At 47.0% G+C, this 19,419-nt stretch overlaps 1 long non-coding RNA gene across 1 annotated transcript; it reads left to right on the top strand.

Annotated features, from left to right (window-relative positions):
- The first annotated feature begins 11,348 nt into the window (after positions 1-11,348).
- On the top strand, positions 11,349-15,028 carry LOC117191406. Its single transcript, XR_004474052.1, has 4 exons — positions 11,349-11,603; positions 11,659-14,252; positions 14,319-14,482; positions 14,599-15,028. It is a non-coding gene; the product is annotated as an uncharacterized LOC117191406 (long non-coding RNA).
- Positions 15,029-19,419: the final 4,391 nt, after the last annotated feature.

A 19,419-nucleotide genomic window follows, 5' to 3' on the forward strand; every position in this document is an offset into this window, starting at 1 on the left:
AGAGAATATCCAGTTGATGTAGCTGCGGATCCATCGAAAACGACACTGAGTTTTGTCGTCGTACTATCCTCCTTTAGGACACAGTGATGAGGCAAGAAATATTTGCAGAGACTACGGGAATCAGGGTTGACTTGGTGCATATGATGCAAATCAATGTACTCCCTCATAAAGACGGAATACCGCTCCTTGATTGTAGGATTACGCTCCAGCTTTCGCTCCAGACTGATGAACCGTCGATAAGCCTGAGTATAAGATTCTCCTAAACGATCAGTATTGTTATTTAGCGGCAGACGAACGGCATACTCCCCGGATGGCAACCGTGAAAGGTGGCTTACGAAATGTGCTTCACAATCGTCTTCTTCTTTGGTATTCAACCCAGCCTTCACACAATTCTCGACTTCCCAAAACATACGAAGAGTTTTATCCAACCTTGCTTCCATCTCAGCTGTCGAATCTGGACAATTGTGCGTAGCCAAAAGCGCCGAGCTTGATACCTTCTGTCCACCGCCAGATACGATCCACCCAAGCCGGGTCTTCCGCAGAAGAGGCAGTCCATCGGTGAGTTTGATTTGCCCTACGCAGAGGAGATCATAAAAAACGCTCGCACCAATGAGAAGATCAACCCGTTGAGGATTGAAAAATGCAGGATCAGCGAGCTGAATGTTAGATGGAATACGCCAATCGGATACATTTACTGTCATACTTGGTTGAGAATCGGTAATCGTGGGGGCGATGAGAGCAGTAAGTGTAGTTGTGTAAGCAGAGGTGCGAGAATGCATACAAATGCTTATGGTGGATCCCTCAGTAGAAACGCTGGTATCGCCTAGCCCAGACACAAGTGCAGACGTTTGAGTTCTCCTAAGCTGAAGCTGCTGGGCGATCCTGGATGTGACGAGATGCAGCTGCGATCCTGAATCTAAGATGGCACGACAAGGAACTAAAACGCCAGACCGATTCTTTACGAGAACCACGGCTGTAGCCAGAAGCACGACATCAGAGTGAAGACCTTGGGCAGCAAGAGAGGTAGACGAAGGTAGAGACGAGCTGCTAGCAGAATTTTGAGCAACGGAAAGAGCGTCCGGTTGAACGGCCAGATCGGGAGGAGTAATACCTGGGCAGCCTTGTGTTGTGGGCTGTATACTATCGAAGTGCAACAAACTATGATGCCTACCGCCGCATACTCGACATTTTCCACTATTGCATGCGCGGGTCCGGTGCCCCGGCTTTAGGCAATTGAAGCATAGGGAAAGCTTCTTCACTTCTTTGTGGCGCAGCAACGGTGAGAGATTTCCGAATATCTTGCACGAGTATATTCCATGGCCCGCTGAGTGGCAAAAGACGCATACAGACGGGTCGGCGGAAGAGTTGGAAGCTACAAACGTTTTCTTAACCTGCGTATAGGAATGGTTTTTTCCCACCTGATCGCTAGTAGCGTGTGTCGCTGTAGCATATTCCAACCGCTCCATTTTCTGGCAGCGTTGCTGCAAGAATTCGAAGAATTCCTCTGCGGTAGGTATAGCATCCGACGATGTGTGCTCCTCCCATTTGGTTTGCGTCTTCGAATCCAACTTCTGCAGCAGCATTTTGATGACCATGAATCCTGAAATCTCCTCAGCAGTTCCCAATGTCTGCAACGCTCGCATGTGTAAATTGACTGCATCCGAAAACTCCCGAAGCCTTTTAGCAGAAGGCGATTCTACCCTCTTTAGCCCAAGAATCTTTTTGATGTGTGCCTGGAAAACAAGTCTTTTGTTATTAAAGCGTTTATTAAGTATATCCAGAGCCGCACGATAATTGGCACTGGAGAGCTCTAACGATCGAACCGAATCCAAAGCCGCATCAGCGAGGCAAGAGCGAAGGTGCTGGAATTTCTCGATGTCACTGAGATCCGCATCCGCTTCAATCACCGATTTGAACATTGCCATAAAATCCGAGAACTCGACGTAACCACCAGAAAATTTAGGCACCTTCAGCTCAGGAAGACGCTGCTTGTGAGCCATGATGATGGTACTATGTCCGGAATGGCTTGGCAGAGTCGTAGAATGGGCAGGGGCGTGAGACTGGCTTACTTCAACAGCAGCCAGCAACTCAGCTTTCAACGATATGAAAAGAGTATCGAAGATTTCGCGCAGCTCACTCCCAATCTCGTTTTGATCGAGAGCCTCCAACTCATTATGGGCCTTATTAAATTCCTCTCGAATTTCTGCCAACATATCAAGGCGCACCTCGACTTACGCGGCGGTCAGCTTATCGATTTTATTCCCCGCGAAGGATTCGCCAAGCCTGTGCAATCGATCATATAATGACTGACTTTTACGCTTATACAGACTCAGTCTGGAATCAGCCACCACAATATTTCCGCCAGCGCCTGTATTCGGATCGTTGTCCATGTTAACCGTTGTGCAATTCGACACAACAACGGAAAATGAAATACCGCTTAAGCGACGATGTATAGACGCGAGAGCGAGAATGCAAGACACGAAAAGTCAAGAACCGCGGCTGCAGCTGCGCAGAGAATGAGAGATTCGACGCTTAAAGTACCGGAATTTGTCTATAAATATTCAAGCCGCACTCTCACTGAATTTGCACTTTAAACTGTTTTTCAACGTGCACCCAAATGTATTTGTTGGTAGTTAAACTACCCAACAACAAAATATTGTATAAATAATAATTGTTTTAACGGAACGCGATTAAGCAATGGTTTTATATCACGTCGGGGTCACCAATGTTTGAGATGCCAAGCTTTTTTGGCACCTATGTGTTTCAAAAATGAAAAGAGATTTTGGGTTAAAATTTATAATTCGTATTTAATCTTGGTGGCTTAGCGGAAGCCGATTGCTTGCTATTGCCAGATAAACTTTATGCGAGATCGATATGCAACCAATGCGCAGAGGGGTTAGCATAGAACTAAACTATAGACGACGGCGTTAGATCAAAGTGATTGCCGAAGTGGCGGCAGCAGATTAAAGTAGTTGCCGAAGTGGCGGCGGCAGAGAGCCCCTTTAGCGGGAGAGCGCAGCAGCTCTGCAGAACGTCAACGTTTTACAACATAGGCGGCTCTCTCTGCTCATACAATAATAATGTTAAAGTTACGGTTATTCTTCAGCGGCTGGCCCGAACAACGTTCTAGAAAACGAGGTATATGAAAAAGAATCAAAACGAAAAATAAATGACGAATGTATTTCAGGAATAGTCAAACAAGTAGAAACTAAATGTCCATACACCAAAGCACACCAAAACTTTCAAATAAGTTTCATAGAACCCAATATATTGTTAACTTGGAAATTACCAAAAACCATATTAAACCAAGATTGCCTAAACCAAGAAATAAAAGTAGAAGGTAACGCATTAATAAAAATACATAATTGCAGTGTACAGTTAAACGAATTCTGAATATCCAACTCCATACCAGAATTTGCATAAAGCATCTACATCAACAATAACGTAACAAAAACGAGGGGAATGTTGTGAGTTGCTGCGGACACCGCAACTCTACAGTTATACCCGATACTTAGTCAGTATGGCTCTCCTCCGGCAGACGCCGCTAATATTAAACGACACGACAAAGAGTGCGTGCGAGAGAGACAGAAAATCAGTCTGAGCGTGACGTCGGGCGCTGCGTAGCCAGTGCAAATTGATTTGTTCCTTTTGGGTATAAAAATGATCCGATCTGATCCAGATTTAGCAGTCTGATAGATATTTTCATTATCTATGATTCTGCGTTTTTAGTTTTCTCGAATCTGCAATATTGTGGATGCAACAGATTTTCGTCCTTTGTGGGGGCGGAAGGGGGTGGGGCGAAATTCTGAGATATACGTTTTATAGTGAGATCTAACAGAAGTGCGGATACCAAATTTGGTTACTCTAGCCTTAATAGTCTCTGAGATTTGTGGATGCCCCAGATTTTCGTCCTTTGCGGGGGCGGAAGGGGGTGTGGCGAAATTTGGACACGAAACGGTCAAGGTCCGATATCACAGGAGTGTGGATACCAAATTTGGTTGCTCTGGCTCTTATAGGTTCTGAGATCCTTGAACTCATATTTTGCAATTGGCAAAACCGACCATGAAATTGGCTATAATAATTATACGATCTGGTTGAGATTTTACATTCTAAAACATATAGTCATCCTCTACGATTCTGCGTTTTTGGTTTTATCGTATCTTTAAAAATGTGGATGCCACAGATTTTCGTCCTTTGTGGGGGCGGAAGTGGGCGGGGCGAAGTTTTGAAATATTTTTGTAGCAGTGACATATCACAGAAGTCTGGATCCAAAACATCGTTGCTCTAGCTCTTATAGTCTTTGAGCACTAGGCGCTGAAGGGGACGGACAGACGGACGGACGGACAGACGGACAGACGGACGGACGGACAGACGGACAGACAGACATGGCTCAATCGACTCGGCTATTGATGCTGATCAAGAATATATATACTTTATGGGGTCGGAAAAGATTCCTTCTGGACGTTACACACATCCACTTTTACCACAAATCTAATATACCCCAATACTCATTTTGAGTATCGGGTATAATTAAACCATTGTCTTATTTGCAAACCAAAGAAATCGTAATAGAAAATACGCGATTAAATAATGTATTACATGTAAGCTTAATTCTACTATTTGTCATAATCATGTTAGGATTAAGCTACAAATTGTTTAATCTAAGTAAAAGCAATAAGCCTAAAACCGACCCGCACATAGAAACACCTTCAGACGAAGACGAGGAATCCCCAGCAGGCACAGTTTTAGACGCACCTGAACTATATCCAAGGATAATCGCCTGAGGACAGGCTTAAATCTAACAATGGGGGAGTGACATATCTATAGTCCATGCTCCGCATACCCTTGTCTATGTCTATTACCCTGCACCCACAATACTATAAACAATACGACACCCTCAGCTTCGAACCCTCATAAACAATCTCACGCTCGAAATGGACCACGCGTAGTCGATTGCAGGCAATGTAAACAAACACCCTAAACTGGAAGTTGAACATAAAACAATAGATGCCGCCCTAGAATCCAGCCGCACTAGAATCCAGCCGCACCAGAATCACGCCACTCTTCAGAGATCAATTACGAATCGATTCTCAAGAATCACACCATCCTAGCTGACCAATCAGAGGCCCTATTCTCAGCCACCCCCAAGTAATGCAACACCGATCATACGCAGCGGAAGCCTTTCATCAAAAGCCGCCTTTCCCACATATCGATCGAGTCACGTACTCCATCTCCGAAGCCGAAGTCGAAGCCAACGCCTCCGAATCCAAATCCGAATCCCAAACCGAGCATCATAATATAAATAGTCTGCATCTAAGAAGCCAACTCAGTTCTGTTCAAGACAAACGTCAATCGCGACACCGTCGGAGAATTCAACCAAAGTTAATTCCGTTCAAGACTTCAGACCTCAGTCATCGTCGGGGAAATAACTAATGTACGCTAAGTTTAAGTGAAAGAATAAAACCTTTTTTAAAAAGTTAACTGAAGTGTCGCATATTTAATTATATATATTCTTCATAAGAGTCAATAGCCAAGTCGATAGAGTCATATCTGTCGCCCGTCTGACCGTCCGTCTTGTTTGACGCCTAGATATCAGAGACTATAAGAGCTAAAGAAACGACATTTTGTATTCAGACTCCTGTAAAATCGCACTGTAACAAGTGGCTATAGGAAATGACCATATCTGCCAGATTACCGAATCTGGATCAGATCGACACCTTAGCTTTGTACTATAAATACAAATCAGTATTTTATATGACAAGTGTTTGTAGTTCCTTGCTTCGGAAGTACTCACTCCGTCCAAAGGGCAACAACAGCCTACTCACTCCTCGCCACTGTTCGCACCGCTCTCTGGAGCATTGCATGCGTTTATGCGTTGGCTTGTCGGTAGCCCAGTGCTTATGTAGCTGTCAGGACCACGCCTTGTCGCAGTTGGCACTGTGCAAAACGCCCACGTTGCAGTGGCATCTTCTGTTGCTGTTGCTGTTGTCAGCGCTTCGATTTTGCAGTTGTCGACAATAAATTTGTGCCCGCTCATTGTCAACTAAAATCAAAAACATAATTCAGAGATGCAGACACACGCACACCGATGCGACCAGAGACCGCAATGTTATGCAATATGTGTTTTTTTTTTTTTTTTTTTTTTTAATTCCATATTTTATTAGGTAGTGAAAGACGGAAGTGAAAAGCGTTTACATGATATATACAGCAGGATAGAATTAGTAGTATAGAAAGAAGTATTAGGTGTTTAAGTAGGTAGGTTTGGTTTGCCAGGTGCTCCTGCGGGACGACCGTCAAGTATTGCGTCGCAGGGCCCGGGCGGGCACTCTATGCCCCTCCTGTCTGCCGTCTTCTGGCGCGCTCGGCCTCGCGTAGCTTACGCATTACTACGCACGCAAAGTTGCATACAGCCTCCCATTTGCGCGTGTCTTCCAGCATCGCTCTCACCAGTGTTTCCTTTGTCAGCCTTTCTCCACAGCAGTCCTCCATACTCTATCTCTCCGCTGCGAATCTCGCGCAGTTGAAGAGTATGTGCTCCGCGTCCTCTGGCGTTCCGTCGCAGGCAGGACACTCTCCGTCTGTTTCGTGGCCAAACCTATGCAAGTATGCTTTAAAGCAACCGTGGCCGCTTAAAAGTTGCGTCAGGTAGAAGTTTACACTCCCGTGACTTCGCTTGCACCACTCTTCGACTCTTGGGATTAGGGTGTGCGTCGATCTCCCCTTCGTCGACTCCGTCCATCTGCGCTGCCACTCGGCCATTGTTTGCTGCCGCTCCCGTTGTCCGATTGCGTCCCTATTTGGCTCCGCTGGCGCTATATCTCTTCGCTGCGAGTATATTTTGGCCGCCTCCCTTGCTAAAAGGTCGATTGGTGCCGTCCCAGCAATGATCAGAGCCGCGTCGTCGGATACCGTGCGGAAAGCACTGCATACTCGCAGGGCTCCCAGCCGATATGTTGCCTGAATTTTCCTCATATAGGCTTTTGTGTTGGCCGCCTTCGCCCAGACCGCTGAACCGTATAGTATTGTAGCCTTTAGCACGTTGTGTAGTAGGAGCCGCCGTCCTTGCTTCGGGCCCCTCGTGTTGAGCATTATTTTGTTTAGTGCCCTGCCCAGTGCCGCAGCTCTTATGCTCACCTGGCTGAGGTGCGGAAGCATAGCCGTGTGTCAAGCATCACTCCCAGGTACCGTATGGCTCTCACGGACTCTATCCTGCAAGATCCCACGTTCACAAGCGCTGTTTCGGTTTTTTTTTCGGCTGCTGATCGGGACTACTTCCGTTTTGTGGTCGGCCAGTTGTAGCCCAGCGGAGCCCAGCCACTCTCTGATTCTCCTTATTGAGGCGTCACATTTGCCTTCCGCATCCTTGCCACTAGTGCCACTAGTGCCACGTCGTCGGCGAACCCTATCATTTTCGTGTCCTCGGGTACTTGCAGACGCAGGATGCCATCATACATAGCGTTCCAAAGTAGTGGCCCAATGACCGATCCTTGTGGGACGCCACCAGTTATCTCGTGTCTCTTAGTACCTTCTTCTGTCTCGTACATTAGCACCCGGTCCCGGAAGTAGTCTTGGACCATACGCATGAGATGGCCTTCAACTCCAAAGCCCGTTAGCGCCCTCAGGATGCAATCCCAGTTGGCAGTGTTGAACGCGTTTCGTACGTCTAGTGTCACCACTATACAGTATTTTTTGGCACCGCCCTTCCAACGGGTGCATTCGATTGCCTTTGCTGCAATGTCTGCCACCGTTGATAGCGCGTCTAGTGTGGAGTGGCCCCTGCGGAAGCCAAATTGCATTGGAGACAGGTCGCCCCCTCGCTGGATGGCACGCTCTAGCCTTGTGCACATGATCTTCTCGAGGATTTTCCCCGCGGTGTCCAATAGGCATATCGGCCTGTAGGACGAGGGCTCGTCTAGCGGTTTGTCTGGCTTCGGGATCAGCACTAGCTTCTGTAGCTTCCACCGCTCCGGGAAGATTCCTTCCGCCCAGCATCTGCTGAACATCCTTGCGAACATTTCCGGGTGGAGCATAATGGCCGTCTTTAGTGCTCTGTTTGGGATACCATCTGGGCCCGCAGTCTTAGCGACTGGGATACTCCTAGCTGCGGCCTTGACCTCTGCCTCGCTAATTTGCTCTAGCTCACTTTGGTTCTCCGCATACTCCTGCCTTGGTGGGATGCCCTCCTGAGGCATACGGGGGAATAGAGTCTCCACGATGTTCTTCATTTTCTCTGCTTCAACCGGTGCCTTCGGTTTCAGGGCATTCATTTTTTTTATTATCACCTTGTAGGCCCTTCCCCAGATGTCATGCTCCGCTGAGTCGCAGAGTTCCAGGAAGCACTTCCGCTTGCTATCCCGGATGGCTAGCTTCAGGTCCCTGCGGGCAGCTGTGTATTCGCCCTGGAGTTGCGTATAATTTGCCCGGCCGTCGCGAATCCTTAATCTGCTGGTTCCACCAGTAAATCGGCTGGTGGTGACTCCTGTACTCGTAGCGTCTCTCCATGCTCGCCCTGCAGGCGTGCAGCACTGCCTCCATCACTCTGTCCACCTCGCTAGAGGCATCGGCCGCTGGCGGTGGAGTGACCAGGTTCGCGGAAAAGTCCGCTGTGTTGAGTGATCCGGCTTTGAAGCCCATCCTTGCTACCTGGGGGTTCCTTGCCCGGCGGGCTCTGCTGCCAGTGGTTATTTCGCAACATATTGCAGAGTGATCGCTTGCCGTGTAGGTATCGCTCAGCTTCCACTCAGCCCGCGTATACAGGGAGCTGCTGACGAAAGTCAGGTCTATGCACGATCCGATGCCGCCCCTGTTGAAGGTGTGCTCGTTTCCTGCGTTCAGCAGGGCAATATCAAGTGAGGCCAGGCTCTCCATTAAAATTCTTCCTCTGGCGTTTGTTGACGGGCAGCCCCAGTCTTCAGCCCAGGAGATGAAATCCCCCGCTATGACCACTCCAGAACGACCTCTTGCGTCCTCGGCTAGCTCGTCTAGGACGGCCGAGAACTCGTTGGCCTGCAGGCTCGGCGGTAGGTAGCAACTGTAGACCCAGAGTTCCTCGATCTTAGCTCTGACGTAGTGATTTGCGGACTCCACTGATTCCATCCGGCTCGGCCGTCTTCCGCAGACCCAGATCGCCGCCTTTCCTGAAACATCCAATGCAAAGTTAGCGTCACTCTTCGTCCTTTACGGCTCACTAAGGATAGCTACGTCCACCTTTTCCTCCCTGGTCGTTTGGCTCAACAGATCTTGAGCTGCCGCGCAATGGTTTAGGTTCAGTTGCAGGAACTTCACTTTATACGCTGGGTACGAGCGCCTCCCTGCACCATTGGGCATCTCCTGCTGCCAACATAGTGCTTGGTGTCCTGCCGGTTTCCCTCTGTACATACAGAGCACTTTGGCTCCTTTTGGCACGTTGCTGCTTTGTGGCCGCTCTCGCCACACTTGAGGCAGCAGCCCGAGCGGTCAACAGCGCTTGTGCAGTTCGCCGCTATATGGTCGAACTGTAGACATTTATAGCATCTCCTTTGTGCTTGCCGTTCACTGACCCGGCATCTGGTCCAACCAATCCTCAGCCTGCCCTCTTTGAGCAGTTCCTTGGCGACCGACGGTGGGAGGCAACCTATTGCCATTTGCGTGCCGGCGAAGGCCTGTCTAAGGCTTTTGACCGCACTGGTAACCACCTCTTGCCCCGCCTGTTTTGCAAGTGCAGCAACAACATCGTCTTTTGTGACCAGGGTGTCGAGATCCCTTATCTCCACGCAGGATTCCTCTGACACGGCTCTGATGCCCACTTGGTTTCCCAACGCCAGCTGGATGTCTTCTTTCATCCTCTCGTTGCTGCTGCTGCACACGCCCTTCAGTTCAAGCAGTAGATCTCCTTTCGCTGTTCGCCTGACCCGGTTGACGTTTTCGCTGACGGCCTTCAGCTTGTCGTCCTGCCGCCTGGTGACCATCCGCAGCATATCGCTGTATGTTAGGTTGCCCTGAGGTTGGATGATTATGACATCCGGCCTGTGTCTCCTTTCGGTCCGCTCCCGCTTTGATTTTCTGTCGACGAGTTGCCACTTCTGCAGCTTACTACTGGGGGTATCCCCTCTGGTTACTGGTGCGGTTGTGGGAGTGCTCTCGCCGCCCGCTGTCGCATGTCCTTGACCTGGGTCTGGCAGCATCAGTTTGTGGGGGACTCGGATCTGCGGCGGTCCCTTGTGCCGCTTTGGTGAGAAACGCCTGCTCTTGTGTGACTCCTCTCGTACCCGCTTGTACACGCTTCCTCTCTTATCTGCCTCCCTCTCTGGTGAGGTCTGTGAGGCCCTCTCTACCATATGTGGGTTTCCCTTCAGCGTTTTCCCTTCATTGGAGGGTTTCTCCTTGGTCGAGCTCTCCCAGCATTTAACCACCGTTGTTTGCAGGTCTGCTATTCCTGCCGCGAGATCCCTCATGGCAGTGTTAACGTGCCGCTGCTCGCTCATCATGGTTGTCAATTCTCTTACTCTCTCGCCTAGGCTGATGAGTGATTCCCTCATATTGGGCAGGGACTCCTGGGTCTTGCTCCCAGTCCTCTGTGCGATTCGAGCGACTCTTTCGGCCGCCGGGGCAGATTTAGGTGGCGATCTTCCTATGATATTCCGTCTCCCGAATACCACGTCCTCTGAAATCTCGATTTGCTGAGAATTCAGCACATCCGTCAATTTATTGATAGTTGAAGTCATTTCCTTTAGTGGGTCCCAACTCTAGTCCGTTGTCGACAGCTGTATTGCGTAGTCACCTTCATGATCCCATGGGTACCTTTCCGAGAGTGAGGTCCATGCGAGGGTTGACTCTGGGCCTTATGGGCTGCAGAGTTCAGTGCCAGATCGGTATTGATTGGGATGGAATCAACCAAACCTACGCAGCCAACTTAATGGTGCAGCTGCCGAGCGTTAGAAGAGGCCTGCCATGGTTTTAACGGGACGGGGGCGGCAAGGACATTAGCCCATGAGCCATTTCAGCAGCGTATCAAGCTGCCTATTGAGGTCATGGAATGCCGTTGCCGTCAGCCCTATAGCAGAAAAATTCTTAAGTGGTTTTCAGTATACCATACGGAGCACCTTACTGGGTTCGGTGCTACGGGCAGGTTGGTAGCCTGTCATTTCCATTTTGCTGTCCGCTCGCATGTGCTTTTTGCAGGATGCCCGTCGGTTGGAGCAGCCTTTTGCCCGTCTTTTGCGTCCGTTATAAAGCGCCCTCTGGCGGAGGGTAGTCGCCTGGCGGCTCCGGTAGATCTGCGCACTGCGCCCCCTGTAGGTAGCTCTAATAGACCTTGTTGGATCGCCATCAGCGCCCTCTGTGTTCGTTCTTCGGCAACGCGTCAGGGCTGCTGCAGGGCTGCGAAGCACCGATCAGCAGCTGGCGGCTCGATCAGCTGGCATGACTTGTTACAATTTGCAACAAAGCAGACGGCACGTAACATAGAGTGACATTTGATTACAGCACTAGTGGCATGCTTCGAATGAGAGACAAAGAGGGCAAAATCTCACCCCTCGCCCCCGGCCAACGACCGGGATTTTTCGTTTGCAGTGTCTGGATTATTACGCTGGGCTAAGTTTGTGCGCGCTATAGGTGACCATTTGGTACGTAGTCCTACCCTGTGTCCGCCTGTTTCCTGACCGAGCTTTTTTCCTGCAGGTTTTCCTGCTATTTGCCGTCCACACGGGAGCACCGGGAAAAACGCGTCCGCACCTTGATACTTTAACACATCGTCACCTATGAAATATGTCTGGGCGGGTGTGTGTGTGCTGTATGTGTGTCGGTACTTGGCATTAAATTAACACAAATGCCAAAACAGCAGCAGCCGCAGCAGCAAGTGGCTGGTTGTGCGAGGCCCAACCGGACGCACATCCAGGGTGGCCACAGTCCTGCAGGCAGGACTGCCACGGGCTCTCCTCTGTTTGAGCTTGCATTTAATGCATTTGCAGCAGCAGCAGCAGCAGGACCACAAATCGGCCAATCCATCTAAGCAGGCAGACACCAACAGCCAGCAGCCCACACGATACGAATACTCCCCTTCCGCACATGCGGACTTCCGGCGTTCAGATACGTTGTGTTTGTTTAAAGAAAATAGCAAATAACGATCCGACGGGCAACCTTTAAATATTCGATGACCCATACTTCGCCCTCTCTCCACCCTCTGGGCTGGCCAGCTAACGACCCACATGACAACCACTAATCTGCACTTGTATGGACATTATATTGACATTTGTAATTTCCGGTCGATGCGATGCCGTTTTTATGACCCCGCTTAGAACGCATAAAAGAAAATTTGCAACAATAGGGCTTTCAACAATAAGCCCGAATCGCACTGACTGCTGACCGGAAAAGGAACAGAGGCTGCCACCAGAAGAAGGGTTCGGCTTGAACTCCAGCACGGGTGTCAGCCACTGGGTCTTACAAAGGGCCAACACTTCAGCTCGCTCACTATTAGAGCGGGGACTCCCACTCCTAGAGTGGAGCTCATTCGGGGTGCTCTGGCAGCAATTCGAGCTCGCATAAAAAGCCGAGTTTTATTCCGAGCGGCCCAGAGTCAATGCCAATGTGTCGGCGTCTGATGAGCCCCACCGAAAAAGGGGTTGACAGGCGCACACCGTCACATTCATCCTAAGCAAATATACTGGAAAATATGTTGGCATGCCACATTTGCTTAGCTTGAGAAAATGTTTAGCTTATTGCCTTATTAAGTCAATAAAACTGTCAAGTATTTAAAGGCAAAACGGCAAGTGCTCATGAAATTATGGCCAGCCCAGCACTTGCCAACAAGTGCCAACCAGGATACACACACACACGCACGTGTCCTAAAGGTGTAATTCAATGTGTGTGGGTGTGTGTGTTTGTGCCAGGATACACCTGTGTGTGGCTTTAAAGCAATTATCCAAATTGCACTTCAAATTGAACCTCTCTGCTCCCCTTGAGGCATTTTGGGTCGCAATCTCCCAGATTTCCATTAAAAAGGAAATTGAAATTTACAAGTTTCGTGCACTTCTTTTTTAGGGCCAAAACAATGAAAATTCTATATACGGCCACTACTTATACACATTTGGGCATATATATTGCTATATCTGTGAATAGTTCGAGAAAACTGTAAGCAGATGAGTAGAGGGAAATAGGAATAGAAAAAGTCTACCACAACGAAACTAAGTTACATAAAATACATACTCCAAATTTCAGTGAAATATTCGGGTTTTAAATATAGGGAAACAGTAAAATTAAAAGGCAGTCACTTGGATTGGCCAATAATTATTGGCTGCTCCGAATAATAAATATAAACCACTTGCAAGTAAATATTACATAAATTTGTAGGAATTATTTTCATATTAATGCCGAACTGTAAGTGGAAACACTTGCATTTCAATATTTCCACTCTCGGTGCAAATACATATAATGCTTATTTGTAGTACGTTAAAGTCCGTGCCTTGACGAAAGAATCACATTTTTTAAATACTAGTATATGATTCGAATTAAGGATACATTTCGAAGTTCCCTTTCTTTATACAAGAGGCGAAGAGATATACTTGGTGGTGAGAACTAGCGTGTGTTCTTCTTAATTTTCATTTCAGTTATAAACTTGAAATGTTTTCTACAACTTTAGCTGGTCAAGTAACTCTAACAGCAAAGAAATAAATACTTTCGCTCAAGCTATGAGTAAGTGTTAAAAACAGTAGTTACAGGTGATCCAAGCTCAGCAACGGCTGGAGCTGTATGAAACATTAGTTCAAAACGACGAAGGCTAATGGAAATAATAGATGACACAATCTACGGTTAAGTCTTAGTTTTAAAATTTAAGCAATAACTAAGCAATAATTTAAGGTAGGCGTAGATGAAATGGATGCCACCGACAACCAACGATTACTTCGGGAATACATCATTGTTTGCTATTTCAAATGTTAATGAGACTAGCTGTATGTTCCATTCAATCATAGAAGTATTTTTAGCCCGGAATAAATAGAAAAAATAGTTTTAGAAAACTTAATTGGCCAGACTGTCCGCCCCTATACCAAGGCCACAAGACAAAAGACCTTTTTTTGTGGGGTCATAGGTCGGAGGTGTAAGGGCAAACAGCATTTGAGTGCTTGCTTCATTTGGCCCAGGTGGAAAAGTCAATACTGCGGCTGTTGTTGGAAAATATTAACTGTCTCTGGTTTCAGGTCTGCCTGCTTCCAGCCCCAGGCGCTTCCGGGTGCGGTCGGTCTGCCCCGGATCGACCCCAGCACGGGATCTGGATAAAGGTAAACCTCAACTATTTGCATACAATTTGTAGAAAATAGAAAATAATCAAAGCAATGTGTAACTAGCCATGAAGAAGGAGCCAGAGTCCTGCCTGGCACGAGTATTCATTGGAGGGCCAGGCAGGACGAACCGGACCGGGCTGGGCTGGGCCGGGATGTAGGAGCTACTTAGCAAACATCAACACCTGTTAAGAGTTACACTCGAGAACAAAGCTGCAAATTGGCTGGCGGTAAGTGCAGCTGTAGCTAAGAGGCGACCGACCCACACCAGCGACATCACCAACACCAGCACCACCCCCACCACAAACCCCAACAGCAGCAACAACAATAACTAATCAATTTGCAGGACGCAAGCAACGAGAGAGACAGCTATATAAGGAGAGAGAAAACGAAAACGGGAACGGGAACAGGACAGGGAGAGGGAGCTATGACGATGGAAATTTTGCTGACCGCAGGTAATGGCGATGTTCCGGGCCATGACGACGCCATGGTAATGTTAGCACAAAGCACGGCAAGGAAGGACGGGGGGCCTTAAACTTCATTATGAGATTTGTGTAATTGTTAACCAATTTACCGTTACGTTTTGCATGCCACAAGCCACAGCAGCAGCAGCTGCAACAAATCCATTCCAACTGTGCTGCCACTCGCCCTTCAAGGCGATAACGCTTGTGATATATTGTTCAAATTATAATACCGGAAATGTTATTAATTCAAAATGCTGCTCAATTTCGTGCACTTTGTAGGCTGTTGCTGCTTTAGCTCCACGCTGTAGATGTCGATTTAGGGATTGGGAAAACTGCTTCAAACAGCTCAGATCGTGGTATTTGTAATGAGGCTTGCATCCGCACCGTATAGATGTAGCAATATATATGTATGTATATATTTTCCAGTGTGCAGTTGCACCTAAATGCAACTAAATGAACTAAATGTTCAGGCATCCAGAGAAATCCGCTGAAGCCGACGGCACAGTAGGACATGACGGGAAATGAGAGACTTTTGGTGGAAAAATAGTTTGAATAGAAACAAAGATGGCCTAAGATATTCCATTTGCCAACAGTTAGTAGTGAGTTTCCTTAATATGATCAAATTTGATTGGGTTTATTCTTCTTTGGACGTTGACATGCAATGACTGCATCTTTCAAGAGGCGATGCAGTTACTGCACCTTCAAGTGGCCCGTGTGACACCAGCAGAAGGCTGTTACGCGCGGATCCCAGGCAAAACGCAGCCCTCCTCCCGCCCAACCGACCGAGGGGCGCTGCCGCATGACGCGCGGTGCGTAGCCGAACCAAACGCGAACATGCAAGAAAGATAGCTATTAGACTAACATTCGAGGAAAATTTACTAAGAAACTAAGCATGCAATCAAAATACAAATATCACTACAGTTACTAATTAATAGAAAGGTGTGTAAGGATTAATAATTTAATAAGAGGAAGAGAATTAGTGTTGGATATAATATGGTAGAGGGAATTATAATCCGAGCTTAAGACCCTAAACGGTTCATGCAAGGAATAATTCGATCTACAAAGTGGAAGGAACAACGGTATAAAATTTCTAGTCAGTCTAATAGGAATCGTGAAGTTTATGCGGCTCAACAGATCAGGGCTGTCTATGTCACCCCCGATCAAGTTGTGCATAAATATCACACCAAGCATTTTTCTACGGTTAACTAAGGATGGGAGGTTTACATTATAAAAAGTTACTCCCTCCATGCTCCACATCCCAAAAACTGGGGATCAAGTTAACCATTAAAAGTCGATATAACCATCCAAATGAAGCAGTAAAAGGACTACACCCTCAAAAATTATCTTATTCAATTAAACTCTTAAAATACGAAGTATGTAGTAAAACTAAAAAGAACTCAGTTAAAAAATAAAAAAATTGCAATTTACTTTGAGAAAGTTCCTTATTCTGTCAAGATTTTTTTTAAATTGAAAAGAATGATATTTTGTAATGTTTTCTTTTAGAGCTAGTATTTTTTTCCACATAGCTTAAGTATTTAACATTTGGTTGTATTGAACTTTAAAATAACCTGTAAATCGGACCTAAGCTCTTTGTAGGTTCAGCTTACCGTCTGGGAAGAATTTGGCTTTCGCATACAAAATTTATATTTTTTCTACGGTATTTTTTCCATAGTTGTACCTCAACTACTAAGGAAAAGACGAAAAAAAAATAACTTCTTGTATTTTCATACTTTATTTGTGTATGTAAAACACATTAAAAAAAAAATTCCATTTCTTAAAAATCACATTTACTTAAATTTGCTGCTTCTTAAATAGTGTTCCCTTCCCAACGAGGTTCTTCAATCGATCCTATACATATGTAATGTTCATTGCGCTCACATACTCCGAATTATTCAAGTGGCGCTGATAGGGCTCCACAGTATTCACCGTGCACCCGCTTTGGCCTAATTAAAAATGCCAAATGCCTCTGCCGGCAGCTAAATGCAAAATATTTGCATTGTTCCATGGCGAAATGAGTAAAGTGCGCGGCCGTGTTGCGTCCTTTCTGGCGTGGCACAGTTAGGACTGCCTGCTGCCCTTCCTCTTCAGCCCCCAAATCGGGCGGGGCTGACCTTTAATTGTGCTATGTGGGAGAGAAGAATATTTGGTGGGAGAAACACTTTCGCTTATTGGAAAGGATGCAACCGGAGACAGACGGCCGCGAGACGCAGCGAAGGTTTATTGATCGGCGGAATGCTTTTAAGACGCTCACATAAATACAATAATGATGCCACGGCGTGTGGTGTCGAGCGGGGTGTGGGGCAGTACATGCTGCACATAGAAATAAATATTTATATGGGCAACATCTATAAATTGAAAGGCAAAAGGGTTGCCCGCACGCGACACCTAAGTCAGGTGAGATAGGAAGGTCTTATAAGCTTTGCCTTTGCCCACATACACACACACGCAAACACACACAAGCGTCCGTCCGTAGAGGCAGCAGTATTTGGACTTGGACATTTTTACGATGTGATTTCACATAACCACAACCGACGTGCAGACAAACGGGAAAACGGGGAGAAGTAGCAGCAGAAGCAGGAGCAGAAGCAGAATGTGGCAGAAGAAGAAGCAGACGACATAAGTTGCAGACGCGCTTTGGTGATAAACTTTGAAATTTCCGGAGAGACAGAGCCTGCGATGTCAGAGTGTGGGGGAAGTACGAGAATTTATTACACTCCAGCGGCATCACACACACACAAACAGAAAACACTACTCAGATACAAACACACACGCACGGATTCTAATAAGCAAAATGCGCTGTTGAGCCCCCGCTAATGTCCTGCAACGGAATCAAACGGAAACGAACGGAATTATGGGGCACTACCCACCCACCCATCCAATCATTTTGCACTCTTCCCACTCGCCCCGGCACGGTCACCGCCCAACGCCCTACCATCCAACCACCAAACCCCCAACCCTGGCAATGCTACATGCTGTATGCTGTAACCTATACTTTTCAGTTGATTTCAGCGCCAGGGCATGCATGACCAAGTCATTAATATTGAAGAATGTCAGAGAAATATATACGTATACGTATGCATCGAAGGGAAAGGATTGTGATTGCGGCCATCTCTATGCTGAGTGTCAGCATAACAAGACAACCCACCACGCGCTCCTTCTAGTGTCGCACTTGAGTTGATTTAATTCAATTCAGGGACAGACAATGATTGCGTCAATTGCCGCATGTTTATCATCGAGACAGCCAAACTCGGGGCATTGTCGTGGCCAAAATCCAGGCCCTCGAGAAGGATGGAGATGCGAAGGGGAATGGGAAATGGAAGGAAGATACAGCCACAACCACCTCCACGGTCCCAGCCACAGCCAAGAGTGGAAATTGTATGTAAGCGTATTAGTTGTAGTGGCCAGTGAAGCAAACCCAGATTAAATTCCCTAATAATTTCCCAGATACACAGCAGATTCAAGTCACGCGCCAACTTGATTAGTTCGAACAACAAGGCTTTAAAAACAGCTACTTCGAATATGGAGCTTTAATTGCTCGAATGTTCTTTTTCGTCTCTCGAGACCGAATTCCATGGAAGGGTCCTGTTAAAGCTCGTCTATGCCGCTTAAGCCGACAGCGACGGTGAACACGCGGATCAATTCCATTTTTCTCCAAAAACACTTCGGTTGTGCCTGTGCAATAGTGCCAAATTCTAGTGGAAGTCCACGTGTCCCTGTATTACATAATACATACCAAATTACATAACTGCAAGTCGGCGGAGAATCGACTAAAAGCAAGATCAAGCTATATTGTGTGGTGAAAGTGCAAAGTGCTACGTAGAGAAAGAGAAGGTGATTATAGAGGAAATTAGGTTTGGTACATTCACAGAATTCCGAATCTATTACAGAATCTCTTGGTCACTGGAGGTCTGCCGTGCTTTGGCGCTCTCACGCATAAACCCCCCACGCAACCTCCAGTGTCTTATTTTTGGCCGCTTCGAATTAGTCGATCTGCATCGACTTTTGAATGCCCTCTAATCGTATCTAGCGAGATGCAATTAGACATCTTTGCTGCGGAATCGACAACGCCTAGGAATTAAAGTGGAAATTTAAGTCAGCTAAAATTGTGCAGAAGATGTGAATGCAAGGTTAGGAATCGGAATCTAGGGTGACCCGTGTCGTGGACAACATGTGATCATCGAGTCGTGAGTACGAACATACCCGCGAAATAGCAGGGTATAGCAGCATTGCAGCGTAATGAAAGGGAGAGCGTGATAACTCACACGCCAAGAGCGACCTTTCGTTCGAAGAGAATTCGAACATATGCGAATTAAATAACTGCGGTAGCGGAATGCGTTTTTAAAAAGTTTTTATTTAACTTCTAAGTTTACAGATATAGATTTAAGTTGAGGGTCACAAAGGATTCCGGACAAAGGGTTTGCGCGATCTTAGTTTTTAGCTCGACTTTTCGGTGTCGCTTCTGGATCAAGACTGACCTGAACTTTTCGATCTCTGCATCGTCGATCCCTTTCGGGAACAGTTTTTCTATAAACATCTCAATTGATTTCGCCATCCCGAGTATTGGATTTCGTCATCCAAAGAGAGAACTGTAAAATGCCCAAAGTCCAGGATCTGCAGAAAGCCGGGTGTGAGATTGTTTATGAGAAGCCGGGTGTGGGCAAACATTGTTTTTCCATTTAGGCGAGTGTCAAAGATTGGGATTG

Source organism: Drosophila miranda (genome assembly GCF_003369915.1).
Source record: "Drosophila miranda strain MSH22 chromosome Y unlocalized genomic scaffold, D.miranda_PacBio2.1 Contig_Y1_pilon, whole genome shotgun sequence".
In the NCBI taxonomy this organism is placed as follows: Eukaryota; Metazoa; Arthropoda; class Insecta; order Diptera; family Drosophilidae; genus Drosophila; species Drosophila miranda.